Raw genomic sequence first — 22,419 nt, 5'->3', positions numbered from 1 at the left:
TAAATCTAGGCAAAGGGGCAAGAAAAAGTTGGAGGATTTTGAAGGTAACACCGAGTTCCGTTTTGTTAATAGTTTCCGCACAGGTTGACTTGGCAGGACATTCCCTTTGCTTGAATTTCCATTTTCTCCTTCTTACATCTGGGTAGATAATACTTAATATTTGATATTACTTGATATTTTCAAAATGTTAGTCACCATCTGAAATGTTTCACCATACGCTAAATAACATAATTAAGCATTAACCAGAGGTCCAAATTCAGTGGGCTCGTTTATATGTCTTTAATTATTTGTCAGGACTTGTGTCAAGACTACTCAAGGGGCAGTTTAGACAAGGTGCTTAATGAAGTGATGACAGGCTTACCAGGAAACGCAGAAAGACTAGCCTCCCAAGTGTTGTTCTCTACCACTCGCAAATCAAATAGCTGGAAAAACATACATACATAGACAGGTTTGCTATGAGCGGAGCAATTTTCTGAGTATATATGCTACTGCAGACACACATACTCATTTCCATTTAGTAAGCTGAGGAAAACAAAGAATGGAATTATGTGTTCTCAACTCTACGTCTTTAAAACAACCCAGAAGGTCTATAAGCTACAACCCTCTACCAAATGCATAGTGCATTTATGCAAGAAACAGTATTTATGTGTCGGCATATTAGCACACAGTTGCCAAAACTTTGTTTGTTAAAAAAAAAGAAAGATCACTGAATATGCATGTTAAATGTTGCATTAAAAAAAAGTTTCCGCCTTCAGGGAACTCATATATCAGGGTAAATGGCATAAAGTCAAATATTTAGAACATAATATAGCAAGTACTCACATTTTCCCCAGATCCAAATTTCAGATGGTCTCTCAAGCTCTCAAATCAAATCCTGAGCTGCACCAGAGGGGCGTCCAGATCTCTATCTGCTGAGAAGAGAAATCAGACCCATAATCAGAACACATGAGCAAATCCATTCTCTCTGCCAGTATGGATTCGCGATGCAGTTCATTCTCAGTGATTAACAACTTCTGAGAATCAGAATTCAGCCACTTTATTATCAAATTTCTCTTGATAATCCAAATGAATTACTCTGACTTGCCAAGAAATTTAAACAAAATTAACAATTAAGCCAGCTGAGTTTTTCCAACAAGTAAGAGGGGAACAATATGCCATTAACTCCAACATAATATGATGGATGAAAATAACACAAGCATAATAACTGACACTTTAGACAAATTTTGCATTCTTCAGATATTTTTCCCCCCGAAAGCAATTTAAAAAGTACATAGCTGCTGGGACTGGCCCGGTGGTGCACCGGTTAAGTTCGCCGCACGCTCTGCTTTGGCAGCCCGGGGTTCATTAGTTCAGATCCCAGGTGTGGACTTATGCACCGCTTGTCAAGCCATCAAGCCATGCTGTGGCAGGCATCCCACATATAAAGTGGAGGAAGACGGGCATGGATGTTAGCTCAGGGCCAGTCTTCCTCAGCAAAAAGAAGAGGATTGGCGGCAGATGTTAACTCAGGGCTAATCTTCCTCAAAAAAAAAAAAGGAAAAGTATATATATAGCTGCTTTTTATCCATGTAAGACTTATCTTTTTCTGTAAATAAATATCAAACTGGGGATAAAATAATATCTTTTATTAATTTAGCCTAGAATTTCTCTCTAGAAAAATAGTCTAAGTAAACATGAATGGTATGGGGAAACATTTGGGGAGTGATGAAGAGGGGAAAAAAGTGCTAATTAAAGAAAATAGTGGGTGTATATCAAAAGAATACAGGCGTCAACCTCAAAGAGACCCTAATGGCCAAAGCTGGAAATTTTTTTTTTTTTAAAGATTTTATTTTTTTTTTCCTTTTTCTCCCCAAAGCCCCCTGGTACATAGTTGTATATTCTTCGTTGTGGGTCCTTCCAGTTGTGGCATGTGGGACGCTGCCTCAGCGTGGCCCGATGAGCAGTGCCATGTCCGCGCCTAGGACCCGAACCAACGAAACACTGGGCCTCCTGCAGCAGAGCGCGCGAACCTAACCACTCGGCCACGGGGCCAGCCCCCAAAGCTGGAAATTTTAAGCAGCAAAATAAATTATAATACTGGATTATAACCCCTCCCCCCAAAAATCCATGTGTCCATACTGATAGAAATGGTTGAATAAATAACTTTTTTCTTTACCAAAGAACATATAGTACGTACCACCCACCTCCAGGAGGTGGAGCTTAATTCCCCTCTCTTTGCATGTGAGCTGGACTTAGTCACTCACTTCCAACAAAGAGAGTATGGAAAAGGGGAAAACAGTAACTTTACAGTGAAAAAAACAGGCAAACATCACCTTAACTAATTGATCAAGGTTAACATGTCACGTCCCCTCCGTATGATGAGAAAGCCTCTTCACTTGTGTAGTATTCTGCCCAAAACCCACAACCCCAATCTAACGAGGAGAGAAACATGAGACAAGGCCAAATTGAGAGAGAGTCAACAAAAATCTCATCATTATACTTGAAAACTGTCAAGGTCACAAAAACAAGGAAAGACTGAGAAACTGTCACAGATTAGAGAAGACTAAGGAGACACAACTAGTAAATGCAATGTGGTGTTCTGGTTTGGATGGGATAGAAAATAAAAACTAGTGGAAAAACTGGAGAAATTAAAATAAGATCTGTAGGTTAGTTAACAGCATTTCACCATTGCTAATTTCTTAGTTGTTACAAATGAACCACAGTTATATAAAATGCTGATGTATGGAAAGTTGGGTGACAGTAAATAGGAACTCTACAACATTCTTGCAACTTCCGTGTAACAGTAAAATTAATCCAAAAATACAAAAAAAATTTAATTACAACCAAATGAAAAACTACAACATATACAAACATGTAGACCGTCCTTTAAGGGAAATTTATAGTCATAAATACTTATATTAAAAATGAATAAATGCTGAAAATTTATGAAATAAGTATAAAATCTAAGAAGTTAGAAAAATAAAACAAAGAAAATAGCAGGAAAATATAACAGTGGAAACAAGTGAATATAAATATAGATACAACAGAAAAGATTAAAGTCAAAAATTGGCAAGACTAATAAAATTGACAATAGACAAGTTTCTGGCAAAATTAAATGAGAAAATTATTATTATGAAAAAGATGGCATAACTACAAATAAAAACAGAAATTTAAAAGATAATAACTTTCTACAAGTGGATTTGAAAAGTCTTCTAGGAACCTTTCCTTTTCAGAACCACCACACACACAAAAAAAATAGAAAGCTTAAAGAATCCTATAATCATTAAAGAAACTAAACAATAGTTTAAAACCTTCCTACACACACACACACTCAGCAGGCCCAGATGGTTTCTAGATGAATTCTACCAAACTTCAAGGACACTCTGGTATTAAAACCAAGCAAAGAGAGCATGAGGACAAAAGAAAATCAACCTATTTCACCCAGAAGCACAGATACAATACTCTAGATATAATGTTAGTAAGACAACCCTAACAACATTTACAGATAATGCACTATGACTGTGCTAATCATGTCCTCCAAGAAGCAGACACCATCTTGGGACAAGATGTGCAAGAGATTTATTGAGAGAAACTCCTGTGAAGGATAAAGGGAAGGAAACAGAAGTCAGCGGAACTCTCAGACGGTGGTGTGAAAGGAGCAAATGGAGAACAAAGAGCCTTGACTACAGTGCGGTGCTAAGGAAGTTTCGGCAAGACCTTTAGGGAGTCCTCAAGCCAGTCACCCATTAGACGCAGGACCCTCAGGAGTGAGCCTGCATTAGTATCACCACTGTGCTCCATCAGCAGCTCAATAAATACTGGCTGAGCATCAGGTGGGATCGACCATGGCCTGGGTAAGTGTGGCCATAACACAAAGGTAGCAATTAATCCAGAGGGCAGCAACTGAGGCTTTCAATCAACTGTATTCCACGCGGCAGGAGATCTGAGCCCTACATTTTCATGGCTGCCACAGTGACCAAGTTGGATTTTCCCCAGGAATCCTAAGGCTTAACATTAGAAGGATCTATAAATGTGACTTCCCACATGCGTTGGACCCAAATTTGTGTGTCTTCAGATTCTCTTGGCTCAAATGCTTCACAGAACCTTACCATCACTGTTAGACCCTGATTAGTCATTTCCCTAATCAGCACCAGACCCTCCCTTTTAGCCACCTCTGAATAGCTAGATGAGCTAACCAGACACAAAAACATAACTCATGATGTCATGTGATATGAGTGGCGTCTCATACTTCTGGGTTTGAATGAAACACCATGCTGCAGGGCATGGAACCTGGCATTGTGAGACACCATCCAAGGGACTAGATGAAGAAACTCGAATGTATGGAATAGTTTACTTCCTGTAGGTAAACTTCAACTAACAGGAAACAGATCTGGACAGACGAACGCCTCCTCCCCCTCCTTCCTCCCACGCACTGCTTGGAGACACAGTTCTCTATACAGCCTGTTCAGAAAAGTCCCTGATGCTGAGTGAATGCAAGTACCAAGAGAACCACTGGGTCTCTTTTCGGCTCCTCATGAAGCAGTAGTCGGCATGGTAATCCACCCCTCCACAAACCTCTCCATCTTCCCTCAATTCTGTTCTCCTTCTCTCTCACTATTTTGTGTTTGCACCTCCCAAATGAAACACCAGCATTTTAATCCTTGAGTCAGGTTCTGTTTCCTAGAGAATCCAGATTAAGACAACACATTAAACAGATTAAAGTTGAAAATCCAATCATCTGAATACATGAAGAAAAAATTGATAATATATAAAATAATTTTTAAAACTTATTAAATGAGTAAAAGACTTTTTAAAATATGGTAAAGAATATATCTGAAAAATCTATAACAAATATACTCCCTTTAAAATCAGTTATAAGATAAGGATGCAGAATCAGGCAGGGACTGAGCAGCAAATGTGACAATATATTAGGGTAATCAAGAATAGTTTACTAATGTGGTTATTTAAAAAGCTATGGGCAGAGTTAAAGGAAACTGACAAGGATGATGCTGTACTCTCAAGGCTTGTAAGAGGGAAGAGAATGCGTATTACCCTGGTCTGAAGAAGCAATTTACCAGATCTAGAGAGATTAGGGATCTGCAGGACATGAGCTGTTGGTTTTAGTAGAGGGGATACAGCCAACACTCAGTGACCCAGGAGATCTGTGGATATGTTGACAAAATCTTGAAAGTTATTCCTAATACACCTATAGTGGGTTGACTAGTGTGCTTCCAAAATTCACACCTACCTACAACCTCAAAATGTGACCTTATTTGGAAACAGGGTCTTTGCAGATGTAATTAACGTAAGGATTGAGATAAAAATCATACTGTATTAGGCTGTAGTGTAAGTCCAATGGGAGACAGGAAAGGACACACAGACACACAGGAAGGAAGGCCGTGAGGAGGAGGCAGAGATCGGAGTGATGCTGCCACAAGTCAAGGATTGCCAGCAGTCACCAGAAGCTGGAAGAGGAAGGAAGAATACTCCCCTTAGAGCCTTCGAAGGGAGTGTGGCCCTGCTGACACCTTGATTTCAGAATTCTAGCCTTCAAAGCTGTGAGAGAATACGTTTTTGTTGTTTTAAGCTACCATGTTTGTGGTAATTTGCTACGGGAGCCCTAGGAAACTAACATAATACCCAAATTCAGAAAGAAACCATTTATCTCCTTTTTTTCTTGTGTGGGGAGTGGTAGGAAAGAAATGGGAATGTAAACAATCGAGTTGACTCTACAATGGAACTATAGTTTGCACAACTGTACCTTGAACCGGGAGAAATCATCCAAAGGCCCCTGGCATATTCCCCCTTCGGAAACCACACACAAGCATGCACACACACACACACACACACACCGACTAGCTGGTGTAAACACTGGAATGGAATACGTAGTAGGTTAAAAAAAAAGACTTCAGTCCAGTTATCTAACAAAAACTGCCAAAGCTTAACATCCACCTCTGGCCAATAACTCAGCCTAAGAAAATGAGACTAGGATACAAAATACCCAGCCCTCAAAGAGTTCCTTGATGTGAGACAGTGGTGTTAGTGGTTGTAATAGTGGTCCTAGGTCTGACCCAGTGGGAAAAATCAAGAACCCATCACACATTGTATGTCAGAGCAATTTACCTCTTTAGTCACTAACTGAGCAAAATAAAGAAATGACACATTAAATAAGCAATATATACCGTAATCCAAAAAGGGATGGGGGTGCAGGAATAACATGCAAATGACTAAAAAAATAAAATAAAACCCAGCCTAGAATAAAACAGTTCAGAAAACAGAAAGAAAACCTCCACTTATACTAAGAAGATACCCCTAGAAAATGTGTACAATAAAACAAGTACACCAAAACAAGGTAAATGAAAGAATAGGAGGAAAACGGGATTGCAGATTTCAGAAAGCAAACAAAACATGCATTAAAATTCCTAGAGAGAATAACAGTGTAGAGCTAGCTGAGTACAGAAGAGATGCTGCTGAAGCCGCTGTGACCATATATATTTTTTAAAACCTACAGTTTTCCTCCCGTGTGTCTTCATTACTACTCACACAGAACACTTCACTTCTGACACTTCTGGTCACCAAATGTGTGGGGTTTTTACCCCACCAAGCAATTCTGTGACACCAGCTGAGTGTCCTACAATTTAACTCAAAACTGACACTCCCTACCTGGATAGTCTAACGAGACTGCCCCCCACTTCAGATGCCAATCGCAAGTAGTAGGTAAGTAGATTACCCCCAACTTCTGGCTGACCTGGCCATAAATTGGAGGTTCCCATGACCTCCTCCCCTTGGATTCGATTATTTGCTAGAGTGGCTCACAGAACTCGAGGAAACACTTTACCAGTTTATTATAGGATATGATAAAGGATACAGATGAACAGCCAGAAGAAGAGATACACAGGGTGAGGTCTAGGAGGGTCTTGAGCCCAGGAGCTTCTGTCCTCATGGAGTTGGGGTGGGTCATCCAAGTACATGGATGTGTCCACCCATCTGGAAGCTCTCTGAATCCCATGCTTTGGGGATTTTTATGGAAACTTCATCACAAAATCCTGATCAGTTAACTCCATTTCCAGCCCTTCTCTCCTATCCAGAAAAGGGATGGTGGGGCTAAAATTTCCAAGCTTCTAATCATGGCTTGGTCCTTTTTGTGACCAGCTCCCATCCAGACCCATCCGAGAGCCCAGTTAGAGTCACTTCATTAGATCAAGAGATCCTCGTAGTGCTCTTATCACTTGGGAATTTACAAGGGTTTCAGGAACACCTTGTTGAGTACAGGTCAAAGACCAAATATTAGAACAAGAGATCCTCCTAGTTATCTTATCTCTTAGGAAATTACAAAGGTTTTAGGGGCAAGATGAGGAAGTAAAAGGATAATTATTATTGGCCCTCCAAGTCAAGAGCCCATGAAATCACGCAGTTAATACATAGATAAATAGAAGAAAATTTCTCTGAAATGAAGACAAAATTGAATTGTTGATTAAAAGAACTTCCCATGTTCCAGGAAAAATTGATACAGAATGCTCAGGACCAAGGTATATCCTAATTAAGCTGAATATCAAATAAAAGGGGAAGAGAGATAAAATTTTACCTTTGTGCCTAAACAATCAAGCAAAAAAGAGGCATGAGTGGCAAAGAGGAAAAAGAAGGACCTCTGACTTCTCCACAGAAGACAACAGAGAATGCTGACCCTACAATGTTTTATTTCCTATGGGTGTGTGCTCTTTTCGTGGAGAGAGCCAGTGTAGGACAGAAGTGGAGCACCAGAAGGAAATATTCTATTAAACGCCCTCAAGGAGTTCCTTTTCTCCTCTTCCTTCCTACTCCCTCTCCCTTTGACTTCAGGACTCCATTGCATAATCTCTTCTGAGCCAGGCCCCCAAGAACAGAACTAAGAAAAGGTACTTCCCTTAATAGCAGCCACTTTCCACCTGAGAACAGCCCTTGTGGCAACGAAATGCTACGGAGTGGCTACAAGGGAGCCGGGGAAAAGGAAAAATCCAGAAAACTAATTCAAAAAAATGTATGACCTGCCTTGAACAGAACTGAAGGTCTTGGATTGTCAGAATCCAGGAATCCTCAGCTGTAAATTGAACAAATCAAGCACGATTAGCAGGGCAGAAAGTTGGGGAAGATGTTAAATGGTCGATAAAATAGTGTCTGTGTCAACATGCTGCCAGTAAAATGATGGGAGGTAGGTGGAAGCCTGGGTAGGAAAATATTTACAGGTTTCTAGTTAATCTAAGTGCTTACTATTTCAGACCTATTATCTAGTGACAAATTAACCCTCCTCATACAGTAAAACAGAAAATGAAACAAGGTAGCCTGTCCTTTAACCCAATTTATATATCATAACAAGGTCAGATGGTTAAATCTTCATATTAAAATTCATTTCCCAACTAGAAAAAGCAGATCTAACTAGTAAATATACGTTCTTGCATGAATTAGATGGTGAATATAAACAGCAACACAGAAATCAAACCTCAGATCCTTACTAACCTTATTTCCTAAACCCCTAACATTTCTCAACTTTCTTCTAAAATGAGAATACCCACCCAAGACCTCGGCTTAGTTCATAGGAGATGCTCAGCAAATGAGTCACGGAGATTAAACCAACGTGGAAGCACAAGAGAAAAGGTAGCAGGAAGGGTAAGACAGGCGGCAGAGAGAAGTGGGAAGTAAAATACGCTGCTTGGCTCCAAGAAGAGAGAAGTAGAGAAGACGACCTTGAGGCTGCTCAGTTGAGGGAGACGGAGACAGACCTCTTAGAAGGAAAGATGACAAGAATGTGTCATACAGATGAAAACTACAGTGGGCCACCCTCAAAACTTCGAAAGGAAAAGAGGAGCCATGTAGCCTCTCGAATTAGCCTAAGGAAGAAAATAGAGATGGAGGAGACAAGGGCCCTTGAAACAGTTGGGGGTGGGAGAGGGAAACACACTGACTTCAGGTTGTGGTGGGAGAAAACCATGGGGAGAGAATTGTGAGTTGAATAGATGGTACCTTGAGAAAACAGACTGCAAGAAGATAGCTGGAGAAAAAAGCAAATGCCTCAGAAAGCAGCAGATGTGTCTAGAATCTTCAGAAAAGGAAATGAATAACAACGGGGGAAACACAGCTAGGGTATACTTGAATTCCATCGTCTATTTCTGCTGTCACGTCGCTGGAATTCACAGGCGAGACAAAAGCCCTTCAAAGGCGGCTTGTAGAACTATGTCAGAACAGGCAACAGTAAAAGAACAAGGACGTACAAGAATTAGAGATGTAATCCATGAAGCACACTTAGAATGTAAAGTTGTTTTGCATATAAAATAAAAAGCTAAATTCAATGGGGAGAATTGGTTTGGAGGGCCTAGGTCTCTTCGCTCTCAAATTTTAAAGAGACTAACTCCAAGACCAGAAAAATGTAAATTAGAAGAGATATTTGTGGATGTATAATCTCTTCTTTCCCTTCCATTGGAAAAGGAAATTTTCTTTCGTTTAATTGTAATGCTATGAAATATTTCAGCTGTGTTGGAAGCTAAGCCTAAATATTTGATGTCATTAGCCATTTTTGATTACTCTCAATATCTTGAATAATTTATTCAAAATTCACAGCAAGCGGCAAGGCCTAAGTATGAAGCACCTGCTATTAACTTCATACCATGTGTCATGGAGGACAGAGAATATGGCTCAGGCTCATGCTTCAACCAGTTTATTCTCCTCCTCAGATATCCGACAGATTCATGTTGCCCATGTTGGGCTCCAGGGCAGGCCCCCCCAAAATATCCCACAGTAGCATATTTGTTTTGAATTAAAGTTACTTGAGAAGCACAAAGGGCATTCTGACTCTCCTGTCTCTGTTCCCCCTGAAAGCAGGAAATAAATCTCCCATGTGAAAGAGATTTTCACATCACAGAGATTCTGCATCCTAATCACCAGAGCTGGGGAATTCAAGGCCAAGAAGCCTGCATAAACAAACCTTGCTAATGTACTACCTCAAGCCTAAACTCTGCTTACATTTCTCACTGTTTATATACCTCAAATCTCTTTCTTTGTCCTGTCATTCCTCATAAATTTGTTGTATCTTTGTGTAAAAGATGCATATACTGCCTGCTTTGTTCACTCGGTAAGCATCATTTCTCTATGATCTCCAATATGTACATATTGAACTGGGGTCTTCTCCCATTCATCTGCTCTCATGTCAATTTTATCATTAGTTCAGCCATAAGAAAACAAGAAGGGAAGACAGGCGGTTCCCCCCTGCCCCAACACCCACAAACTCCTCAAAATAAAACCAAGATACCAAAATATGGTCCCAGGCTATCTTTCTAGAATGTCTACCCTTCATCCCTATCTTCACACACAAAAGGATTCTGGTCATAGTCACTTGCCTGTCTCCTGACTGTGGCCTGTGCTTAGCCCATACTGCTTCCTCCACCTGGGATGTCCCTCACGTCGACATCCACCTGTCAAAGCCCTTTCCATCTTCCAAAGTCACACATATGTCTTCTAAAGAGCTTCTTGAGATCCTCCTCCAAACTACTTTCCTTTACACTCCCATAGCAACATCATCACTTCTACTGTGGCATTTATCATGCTTGGCCTCTTGTAAATTCTTAGATTAAGCCTGTGGCTGACTGAGACCCTTCTCTCTTTACAAGCACACTTACATGCACACACACATGCTCCACCTGGTGAGTGTGATAGGCAACCTCTAAGATGGCCCCAGTGATCTGCCTCCTAGAATTCACATCCTTATGTAACTTCCTCCCCCTTGAATCTAAGCTAGATCTAGTGACTCACTTCGAACAAGTAGAATGCAGCTGAAGCAATGAAATATCACTTCTAGGATTAGGTTACAAAAAGACTGATTTCCATCTTGGACCTCACTTGCTCTCTTGTTCTGGGGAGCCAGTTGCCATGCTGTGAGCTGCCCTATGGAGAGGTCCATGTGGCACGGAACTGAGGGAGGCCTCTTGCTCACAACCAGCAAGGAACGAAGGCCTTCATGTCCAACAGCCCACAAAGAACTGAATCCTTCCAACAACCATGTGTGTGAGCTTAGAAGTCAATCCGCTCCTGTCAAGCTTTCAGATGAGACTGCAGCCCTGGAGGATGCACTGACTGCAGCCTCTTGAGAGGCCTCGAGGCAAGGGCACTCAGTTAAGTTCTGTACATATTCCTAATTTACAGACACCATAAGCTAACTGCTTGCTGTTTTAAGGTACTGCATTTTGGGTCAATTTGCACATAACAATAGACAAATAATACAGTAAGTGTACAATGTATCTGAATTATGTTTTAGGATACACAGATGTAATTAAAAGGATATCCGTCTCCAAAGAAGTACAAAAACTTTACTCATGTCAAAGCTACAAAGAAAAAGCCACGAACACATTGGTTCACAATTCAAAAGAGTTGAGCTGTCTCTTTGCCAGGAATTTATACCCAGAGAGAGTTCCAGAAAAGACTCATTTCTGAATGTCCACTATCAAAAGGGAGCTATACACTCCAGGTACCTGATACTATTCCTGAAAAATGGTGTCTAGGATGTGGATGCAAAAAGCAAAAGCCCCCACTCATCAAAAGCTCTTCAAGCCAGATATTAGGATACTTGTTTGACGAAGTGTAAAACTGATGTTCAAACTACTACCACACACAGTACACATGCCACCTGTCTTTAAATTAAGCACAGTATAAGGCCACTCTCCTGAAAAGAGCAAGAACAAAATGGCCTGTTTATGGAGAGACTTATGAAAAGGTAATCAGGTGGGCCCGGCCCCGTGGCCAAGTGGTTAAGTTTGCGCACTCCACTTCAGCGGCCCAGGGTTACATGGATTCGGATCCTGGGTGTTGACATGGCACCGCTCATCAGGTCATGCTGAGGCAGCATCCCACACAGCACAGCCAGAGACACTCACAAGTAGAATATACGACTATGTACTGGGTGGCTTTGGGGGTGGGGGGGGGGGAGGAGGAGGAGGTGGGGGGTGAGGAGGAGGAGAAAATGATTGGCAAAAGATGTTAGCTCAGGTGCCAATCTTAAAAAATGATAATCACGTTATTTGACAAAAAAAACCCTGACCACAGACAGACATTGCCATAGACTTTAGAAAAGACTAACTTCTTAACATTTCCAAGGAGTTAGCCATGATTCCACGGTGAAACTCTCTAAAATGGAAAATGGCACAATGGATGGAGTCTCTCAAAATCAATACAAATAACAGTATCACAAATAATCCTCCCTCCCCTAAAAAGATGTAGAAAAGCCAAAAACACCCTTGTGATTGAAAAACTTTCTCTAAACTCAGGTTTTGGAAAGAGAATAACCAAAGTTAGAAAGGTGTTATTGAGGATGAATTCAAAACTACGATAGTCACAGGCTAGAATTAAAATATCAGAAAAGACAAATTCTAGTTTGAGGTAAGGCTGATGAGAAGGGTTAAGAATGAGAGAGGGCTCTGTCAAACCACTTGTGGAGCTTGTGCTGCAGAAGGATGAGCTCCACTGCTGAGCGTGCGATTAACAGTTAATAGACAGAATTCTTATTTTCTTTGCATCTTCCTACTAAAAGATGGTTCTTTAGGCTAAAAGTGACAGAACAAAGAATGTCTAAGGATGAACTGAAGGTCCGAGTAGAGTGAGGATCTCCAATTCCTGGGCCCAGATTAAACAACACGAGATGTAGAAAGAACCTGCTTTGCAGTTTAATTATGTAGTCCTTATCAAATTCCTCACGGTTGTTCCATAGGCTATCTTTAAACACAAGTACACTGTTAATGATAAACTGAGCTGCTAGTTTTCTTGAGTCACACAGACAACCCTGGAAGAATGAGTTAGTCATGGAGTGGATTGACACCCAGTCACTTTACACTCACATGATCTTACTGGTTGTTTAGTGCTGGGTATTAAACTGGCTAGTGCTCCTGCCTTGAGGGTCGAATATACTCTCACTCATGGATAAATATTAATTCTATATTGTGCCGATGAAGCTAATCCTGCCATTTAACTCTCCAGAAGTAATTATGGCAACTGAGAGTGTCTAGTATAGACCACAGCTGTCTCTAGCTGGTAACGTCTGGGCGGAAGCGATAGAAGCGTATCGTAGTTCATCTTACTGAGAAAGACCAATATGGAATAAGACCGTTGGAGTAGAGATCGTGGCTCTTACACTTATGTTTGTGGCATTGGACAGAAATGGGAATAAAACCTCTTGGATAGTTTGGAGGATTAAACAAATTAATGTGTCTAAAAGTGCGTAGAACAATTTCTGGCACATAATACACACACAATAAGTTTTAACTTTTATAAAAGCCTTGGAACTCAGAAATGAGGCTCCTTACCAATAATTAACAGATGGAGTTTTAGAAGTTCCCGAAGGCTTTTTGCCTTATAATCAAAATGGATAAAAGTCTTAGGAATAAAAATATTCATATTTCATATTTTTATTGTCTACAGATTCCACAGGTAAATAACGTATCTCAGAGGACAAAAGTTACTAACCAATAGCATCTTAGCCCATAGAGCTCTATTCCAGTATACCCACCAGATGCTCTTTCCAGTAATGTACTAGGTCTGGAAATAGGGTGCTTGCTATATTGTGTCTTAGCGTTTTATGAATTTGAAATTGACTCTAGGATTATGCATGCTCTATATTTACTAAGATACTGCTTTCAAAAAGGGTTTTGTAATATATACTGCCACTAGCCACGTTTGGAAGTACATGTCATACCTCAAGATTACCAGCAGGAGATATTTTAAATTTTTTGCTACTTAAAAGGGGCATCTTTGTCTTGTATTAATTTGCATTTATAATTCCTTAAACAAATGAGACAGCTTTGCTAAATATTTTAGCTTGTTGCCTGCGTTACTTAGAAACGTAGCTTGAGGGGATTTTTGCAATTTTATCAAAAGTTATGATAAAAATTGTTTACATAATTGCAGGTAAATGATCCTTAAATGCTTTAGGTTTTAGAAAATATATATAGCAGAGCTTTTAAAAAGGTATAATACATTCTTTAGAGATCAGATGATTAGATGAAATGGTTCAAAGGAGACATCAATTAAGGAAGTCTATTTAAATATGGAAAATGTTCTTAAAAATACTTTAAATGCAGACGGAGGCGGGGATTGGCCGGGCTGGGACAGCATGGAGGGGAGGACCCAGTTTAACCACAGTAGATTTGAAAGAAAAAAAATATGCCTAAGGGACGCCCAAGACAAGGAGTAAAAATCTAAAGATACAACTGGGAATAGAATGTTCCATGAAGTACTGAACTTTGTATAAGACGGTGGTATTTTCCAAGAGAAGAAATGCTCACTTCCCTAATTTGCAGTGATGTTAAATCTTAACATCCTACACGTAGAAATATTACCAAAGTCAGTCCTGGCAACATTGATTTTGTATAATTGACAGGACATTCTTGTGATTACAGCTAAGGCACACAGAGGATGGGCAGAAGAAGAAGGCAAGGTTTTTCTCTTCAGAGGTGTTCTCTGCAATGCCTCTAATCGAATTAAAAGGATCCCAGTTGTCAAAGATGGTGTGCAGGAAAGAACCGGGGTGGCCATGGAGAGGACATGCCATCTGAAGCTGAAAGTGTGAAGGTAATAAAGCTGTAGGAGCATATTTGCATATCTCCAGCTTGTATCTTAATATCTCCTTGGTTGGGGATTGGTAGTTTGAACTCTAAACGGCTGATAAGGAGTGATGTACAATTAAATACTACAGGATTCCAAGATCAAGAGCAAGGGAAAAGCAGCTCCCATTACTCAGAATTTAAAGGTAAGCCTCTGAAGAGACATTTAACAGTTTCTACAGAGAAAAATTCTGAAACCGAAGCCCTGATAAGAGGCTGTGCCTGCCAGCTGCATCTTCTGCCTCCGCAGAGTCGGATGCAATGGAGGGCATCAGCAGAGAGCACTGAGAGAAACAGCATCCAGAGAAGAGGACGCCTCCAAGGAGAAGGTCTATCTCAAAAGAAAGAAAAACACATATTTTCAAAGACCGTGGGGTAAAAGAGGCCCTAAATGTGTATTGGGAATTTTAGTTTGGGCTAAATCAGAGGGATTTTTAACACATAAATACCACAACTGAATGCAATGAAAGGTGTGCATATATTAGAAAGATACTATTATATTGGAAAGGAGAGCAAAGTTAAAGAAAACCAGAATAGCAGGACTTCTAGGATGACATCTGTTTCTAGCTCTGATTAAGTGGAATGAACCTGGGCCCTAGCTTCCTTCTCTACGAGAGTGAGGCCAGAGCCTGAGAGAGTGTACACCCAACAGCCAGTCTCACCTGGGAGAAGCTGAGGTATTTCCCGAGTAGGCAATTTGGTCTTCTTGAGCTTCAAAGAAGTCAGGAAGTAACTGGGCCCTTTGGGGGCCCCTGGGCGGCTGCTGGGGAGTCTCTTAGAGAAGAGACATTCATTCCCACCAGGTGGGGGAAATGTTGGCAAGTCTGGAGTTGGGCCAGTCATAGAGACTCATTCAATGCCTCAAAGAGGAGGGTGCTGTTATGCAACAGTTAGGAACAAAGTTTCCACTTCTAGACAAGTCTCTGGGAGTTTCCAATTGATTGACAGCCATAGGAGGAAAACCACCTTTTTAACAATGCCTCGCTACGCAACGTAGACCTGGTTACTGACCACAGCAAGGAGGAACTGGCCAGGATCCCCAATTATTGATCAAAATGTTCGTACAGCTGTGGTCTCCTTTAAGCATCTGCAGGAAAACTTAAGCCAGGAATTGATCCCTTCTCCAGCACAGGCACGCTATTGGGCCGCACGCTGAAACTGGCCAGAGCTTCCATCCACAGACTAATTTACTTTAAGAACCACCAAAAAAATTAAAAATACATTAAATAAATAAAAGGGGCCGGCCCTGTGGCTGAGTGGTTAAATTCATGTGCTCCACCTCAGTGGCCCAGGATTTCACCACTTTGGATCCTGGGCATGGACATGGCACCACTCATCAGGCCATGCTGAGGTGGCGTCCCACATAGCACAACCAGAAGGACCTACTACTAAAATATACAACTACGTACTGGGGGCCTTTGGGGAAAAGAAGAAGAACAAAAAAGAACCTCCAAACTTTTAGGATACTCATTATTATAATAAAATATCATAATATATTGTGATGTGATTAGGAAACTATTTGTCTTTTATATTTATATTCTGAAACAATAACGATCATTACTTATTGAACACTTTCTAGATACCAGGCACCTCACTAAGCACTTCAATACATTTCATTGAATCTTCACAACAAACCTAGGAGGTCCTGTCTATCCCCATTTTACAAATTAGCAAGCTGAGACTCAGAGAAAAATATTCAACTGCCCAGTGGTGGAACTGGTTTTCACACCACGGATTATTTGACCCTGGAGACTATGATTTTGACAACTACACCTTATTACACCTTTTAATTAAAATATGTTCATAAATGTGGGAGATGAGACCAGTTTACTGTTCTGGACAGAAATGATTTCCTCCAAGTTTCTGGGACATGAGGAAACTCAAGTTTGTTTTGTCAAGTACCAGTAATAGAAAACCTAAATTATTTTTTTCTATTGTCCAAAGTCCCAAATAATAGGAACTTAACAAGAATTAACTCTTACCTTGGTGAAGATTAAAATGAAATTAATTTAATGACTCTCCCTTGAGACAGGGTAAATAGCTAGCAGACTTCAGTTTCTTATTTTAGAATTCAAAGATCACTTGATTCTGTTAGAAAACCACTATCACAGTCCTTTTTTTCCCATAGTTGGGGGGGTGGGGTGTGGAAGATGTATCTTTGGGGTGGCTAACAAGCCTCTATAGTGTCATTAGATGAACAATTATAAGTAAGTAATTACAAGTAGTTATAAGAATACACCCTCAGACATAAATTTCCCAAAATACTTTTCAAAACAGGCATTCCTCATCCATCCTTCAGTACCTTATCAGAACATTAGGACTTTCACCTTTTGTATTTTATCATGTTTGGTAAGTTCTTTTATTTGAAATACTTCAGCAGGATCCTTCAAGACAACCTTTTATTAAGCTTTTGTTTTGCACATACCCACTATAGGTATTTGCACTAAATCAATTTAAATAACCTGTTGCAATTTTTCTCCTGACAAAAATAAAGTATTAATTAAAACCACACACTTTTGATTCATTTGCGCTCAATTTTAAGTTCTAGGTATAAACAACATAGACAGAAATTCTTACCTTGCTTAGAAATTGAGACCGTTCAGCTGAATGCTAAGTAGTCCTTAAGAATAAAGGTTGAAGTCAGGTGTGAGAGAGGGGGATGAAGAACGCGGTATGAGTCAGAGAGTGAAGTCTAACACATGTTTGATTAGTTAACCTATGACAGATCAAGGAAACCAATGATGTTACACAGGACTCCTTCTTTCAATGTAAACCCCGCCCAGATTAGGGTTATACAGATTTTAAGAGTCCAGAAATTGGAACGCCTGGTTACAGATAATACAATGGAGCAGATAAGCATTGACTTGTGGAAGAGGTGCACTTTGGTTTCCATGCTCTGCGTGCCAGCTTTCATCATCAGCGTGATTCAGGCAATTTCCTGGAGTGGGACTGCTCTCCGACTTCCGTGTCCAGAGCAAACCTGTCTGCTTTGCTGCAGAGCGGTAAAGAAAATTGTGCTGCTGGTTGCAGTGGGTGCTCACAGTTCTATGCAAGAGTCGTAACCCTACACAAAGTCAAGGTTTGTCCTCACCTACAGTTCTCACTGAAGTTCTGGTTGCTTGAATACCCAAGTTTAGCAAACACAGCTTCAGAGAAAAGACTTCTTTGTAAAGACTTCCCTGAACTCCACGGGGGAGAGCTTAGCAGTGCCTTTATGAGATCATACCATATATTGTCATTATAATTATTGGGTTCCCTCTCTCTTTCTCTCTGTGTCACACACATGCACACATGTACGGTAGCTATGAGGGACCATCCTGATTTACCCCTGATGCCCCAAGGATTAGCATCATGCCTACTTCATACTTGCGCTTAGTAAGTGGTCAATGTTTGTTTGCTGAATGCACGGAAACAAAAGTTACAAAGTAAACAAAAGGACCCTTCATGAGGACAATGGACTCCTCAATAGGGCTCTTCTGCCTGGGTCAAGGGATACCATCCCAGCCCTAGCAGGGCACACAAAGCCCTTGATCGCGTGGCCCTGCCCAGGTTTCTAGTCTTCATGCATTACTCTCCACATCTGCTTTACTCTCCTGCCACATGGAGGCACTTAGAGGAGAGGCAGGGTACATTTGGGGACTTCTTCCCCTCTTCTTTCCCATCTCTTTCTTGCCCTCCTTCCTGTACTCAGGAGCTATCTGTGGTGAGCCTTTTACTATCCAATGGAAGCTGAGTTGGAGGTCCCTGCCCTGCTCCCAGGATCCCCAAAGTCGCCCATGCCAACTTTTATCATTATTTAATAAGATCTATTATGAAATAAGATGAAACTGGGACTTCCTTTAAAGATGCAGCCAATCCCAGCTTTCTCCTCTGAACCCCCAGGTACATCACAGGCACTATCAAATGTTAGTTTAAGGAAATAGCTAAGATCCTAAAGCATCCATATGGGGAGAACAGACTTTCACAGAATCTCAAAATAGAAGAACTAGAAATTTTTTGAACATGTTTGAAGTTTTAGGATGAAATACCATATACACACAAAGATATTTATTATGCAGAGATTGTTCACGCTGAAGTAAAAATAGAATTAAGGTTTTTAAGAATATCAGTGTGTGAGAGATAAGGGATGCTCTGAGGTTTATGTCACAGAGAAAGTTACTACAACATTCATACCCTGAATGGAGACCAGATCAACAGTTTTAGGTTATGCTCCTTTCCCTTGCAATGTGTTTGTCAATACCTCTCCAGAAAGGGTGCCTGAAACAAAGTGGGACGAGCCATTAGGATCCCATTAGGGAAGCCCACAGGGCCACTTTTGGCAGAGGTGCAGTTGTTAGCCTCTGAGGTCTGTTACCACTTCAAATATCAGTTTGGGCTCTCCTCTGCCAAGTTCCTCCGTAATGTCTTCAGGTTGCTCTGAGGAAAGGTGGCATATGGAATATTGTTAACCTTGAGTATATCCAGCGGCATATGCACCTACACTAAGGCTCAGAGGAGAATTTAAAGTAATACTGGCATTTAACACATTAAATTTGCAAAAGTTCTGAAGAAATAAAACTATAACTGTCATGTAACTTGAGGAAGGGAGAGTATCTACTGGCTGAATCCTCAGAGATCAAATAGGACTGAAATTAATAATCCAGTTGAAGTCTTTCAATTGTCAAAACACTGCAGAAGAAAGTGAATTTGAGCTCTAAAACTGAGGGGTACACAGACATGACTAAAATGCAGACCTTTCGTTGGTCTGAGAGGCAGACTAGGCATTATGGTCTTCACGTAATGGGTGTTTGTTAAATCAGTTCAATGTTTATTTCTAATGAGAAACAATCTCCTAATATCCCAGCTAGTAGATGATTTAATCTGTTAAATTCACGCATTTATTTTCCAAGATGCTAAATGTGATATTTGTCATCATTTGTGCATGTTTTCCTTTCCTCGTCCATTGTTGCTACAGAGCTGTCACGTTCTATGCAGGGGCTTCTCGTGGACTTCTTGACGCTTTCTGTGACCTCCTCTTGGTTCTCAGTTTTCCCTGTATTTCTATATGTCATGGGTCTAGAACAGCCTCCAGTTTTGTGGTGAATTACCCTTTAAAGTACTTCCGAGTGCTCTTACAAACCCTTAAGATCACTCTGGGAAACAGGCAGGGTAGGTTACCTTCTGCCTCTTTTTGGATGAGCCTGCCTCTTTGAAGAGTGAACAAGTGATGCACCTAATGATTAAGTGTCAAACATGGGCATGACGTTAGACATCTGCCACTCCCCACTCATGTCTCACACAGCCCACATTTCGGCTTTGGCCATTGCTGAGACAACTATTAGCTTTGCACTGGTGTTCATCATGAAACCTCATCTCAGCTATACCGTGTGTGTGTCTGTCTTGTTTGCCCCAGAGATTCTCTGCTTCCTAGTGAGAATCCTGAAGGAGAGAAAATTAACTCCCTCCAGTGTCAATTTTAGCCTCTATGGGTTGAATTGCTCTTCTCTTCTGAATCTGTGGTCGACAGTTCTGAAGGGTCTTTTACGTGGTTCTTAAAGCATCCCCACCAGGGCTAAGCCCCAGTTGCCCATAGGGATAGCAGACTCAACAACGCACCCTTGGGCTAGAGCTCTCTCCTTCCTTATTTCACTTTTCTCAGGGAGCCTCCCCTATTCCCTGGGTTCACTTCCCCACGTGCATGAAATCAACCACTTGCACGAAAGATTTAACTCAGGCTCTGCTTCTTGGAGGAACCTAAGTGATAGGCTGCAAGCACATTCTTTCGATTTTCTGGTTCATTCTTCTTATTACCCTGTTAATCACCAGACCTAAGACTCAGCACTCATCTTTTTTTCCATTTACAATCACAGACAAGCAATGGCTATAAAATTTAGTATTTGATACCCAGTATAACCTCTTTAGGCTTTGTAGAACCTTGCACACATTAGGTGCTTAATAATGGGAAATTGTGTTTATCTTTAAGGTAGCAATTGTTAAGAAGGATGATGCAGGGGCCAGCCCCGTGGCCAAGTGGTTAAGTTCACGCACTCCACTTCGGTGGCCTGGGATTTCTCCAGTTCGAATCCTGGTCGTGGACATGGCGCCGCTCATCACGCCATGCTGAGGTGGCATCCCACAGAGCACACGCAGAGGCATTCACAGCTAGAATATACAACTATGTACTGGGGGGCTTTGGGGAGAAAACAAAGAAAAACAAAAAAGAAGATTGGCAACAGTTATTAGCTCAGGTGCCAATCTTAAAAAAAATGACGCATATATAAATATGAAGAAAAATACATAAGTTGCCCTTCTACAGACAACTTAAGAGAGCTGAACGTAGCTATCTTTACTCAATGACATTTCTAGAGTCAGTCTATAAAGTTTCTATGTCTATAAAGCTTCCTGGCTGGCTTCTTTTCACCCTACATTTTCTAATAAAGAGTAAAAGTTTTATTCTTATGGCATCTTATTTCAAATATACTGATGGCTTGTTTTAAACATTCTTACTGAATGGTGAAAACAGAATGATGTCTTCATAGGTTTGAGATTTATAATAGCTATAGCATCAATATTTACCAGCTGTAATTACATATTCATATATGTATTAATGGGGGTTTGCCTTTCACAAATTCTATAAAGACAGAACATGGTCACTTATATTTGTTTGTTTCTGCTACAAAAAATAAATGAAATCTCTTGGATGCAGCACCACATTGCTATCAGCATCACACACCAGCACAGGATCAAGAAGAACAGCTGCTGACTGTCAAACCCTTCTCGCTTTGGAAAGGACAAATCTAAGCATGGAGTAGTAAAAAAGGAATAATTCTATTCAGCTTGTGCAAACTATCAGATCAGTTGGCCACATTGCTTCTGATTTAAAAGCCAACAAAGATCATTTTATACTATTTGACAGATACCAGAAATCAGTCAGCCTGAACGTAAACACTACTGGGATTGCTTGTCACCAAAGATTGAGATGCAGTGCGTTAAGTCATAAATATGAAGAAAAGAAACTAAGACCCACTTCCAGATCTTAGTTATATTGTCTGAAGCGTCCATGACTGTGGAACAACTGATTGAGTTTTGTCCATGGCTTTCCTAAAGAACATATATACAATCTATCTGGAGTGGCTGAAGAATCCATTTCTTTCAAAGCATAAAATAGAGACACCTTTAAAAAGTTATCAGTTACTATTCTATGGGTTGAACACTAGAATTATGCATTTGATTAATAAGTTAATAAAATTATTAAAGAACATTTAAATTGTAGTTTGAAAATAAAAAATAATAATACCTCATTTCAATCAAAAAATAAAGTGAAATCTGTTTTCATGGTGGCACTTAATTCCTCAGGGGAAAAAAATACATATACTTGATTTTAAAAAATTCTTCTTAAAGCTCTGGGCAATTTACTCATTAGAAAGTAAAAATACCTTTCTTTCAATAAGCCTATCCTTTGACTTTGTAGGGGAGCAGAATGTGCTCTTCCAAAATATGTCTCTTTGACTTGATAATTTTTTTTGGTAAAGAAGATTGGCCCTGAGCTAATGTCTGTTGCTAATCTTCCTCCTTTTTGTATGTGCGCTGCTGCCTCAGCATGGTTTGACGAGTGGTGTGTAGGTCCGTGCCTGGGATCCAAACCCACAAACCCTGGGCCACTGAAGCAGAGCACATGAACTTAACTACTGTGCCACAGAGATGGACCCAACTTGATTATTTTTAAGAACAAAAGACTTGGGAAGAAACTTTGAACATCCCCCTAACTGCCTAAAAGAATTTCAGCTAGAAGGCCTGTTTCAGGAAGGAGTTAATACCATAGACAACTATAGTATAATATGAACTA

The 22,419-nt window shown here is 40.4% G+C and overlaps 1 protein-coding gene across 1 annotated transcript in view; it reads right to left on the bottom strand.

Moving 5' to 3' along the window:
* HHLA2 (HERV-H LTR-associating 2) overlaps nt 1-17,276 on the bottom strand; it is a 72,889-nt gene extending 55,613 nt beyond the window's left edge. The window contains exons 1-2 of the mRNA XM_046657873.1: nt 17,172-17,276; nt 823-911 (exon numbers count right to left, since the gene is read on the bottom strand). The gene's annotated coding sequence lies outside the window, so the exon portion shown is untranslated. The remainder of the gene's footprint in view (nt 1-822; nt 912-17,171) is intronic.
* Nucleotides 17,277-22,419: the final 5,143 nt, after the last annotated feature.

Source organism: Equus quagga, chromosome 4 (genome assembly GCF_021613505.1).
Source record: "Equus quagga isolate Etosha38 chromosome 4, UCLA_HA_Equagga_1.0, whole genome shotgun sequence".
In the NCBI taxonomy this organism is placed as follows: domain Eukaryota; kingdom Metazoa; phylum Chordata; class Mammalia; order Perissodactyla; family Equidae; genus Equus; species Equus quagga.
This window is presented reverse-complemented; position numbering and strand designations above follow the sequence as displayed.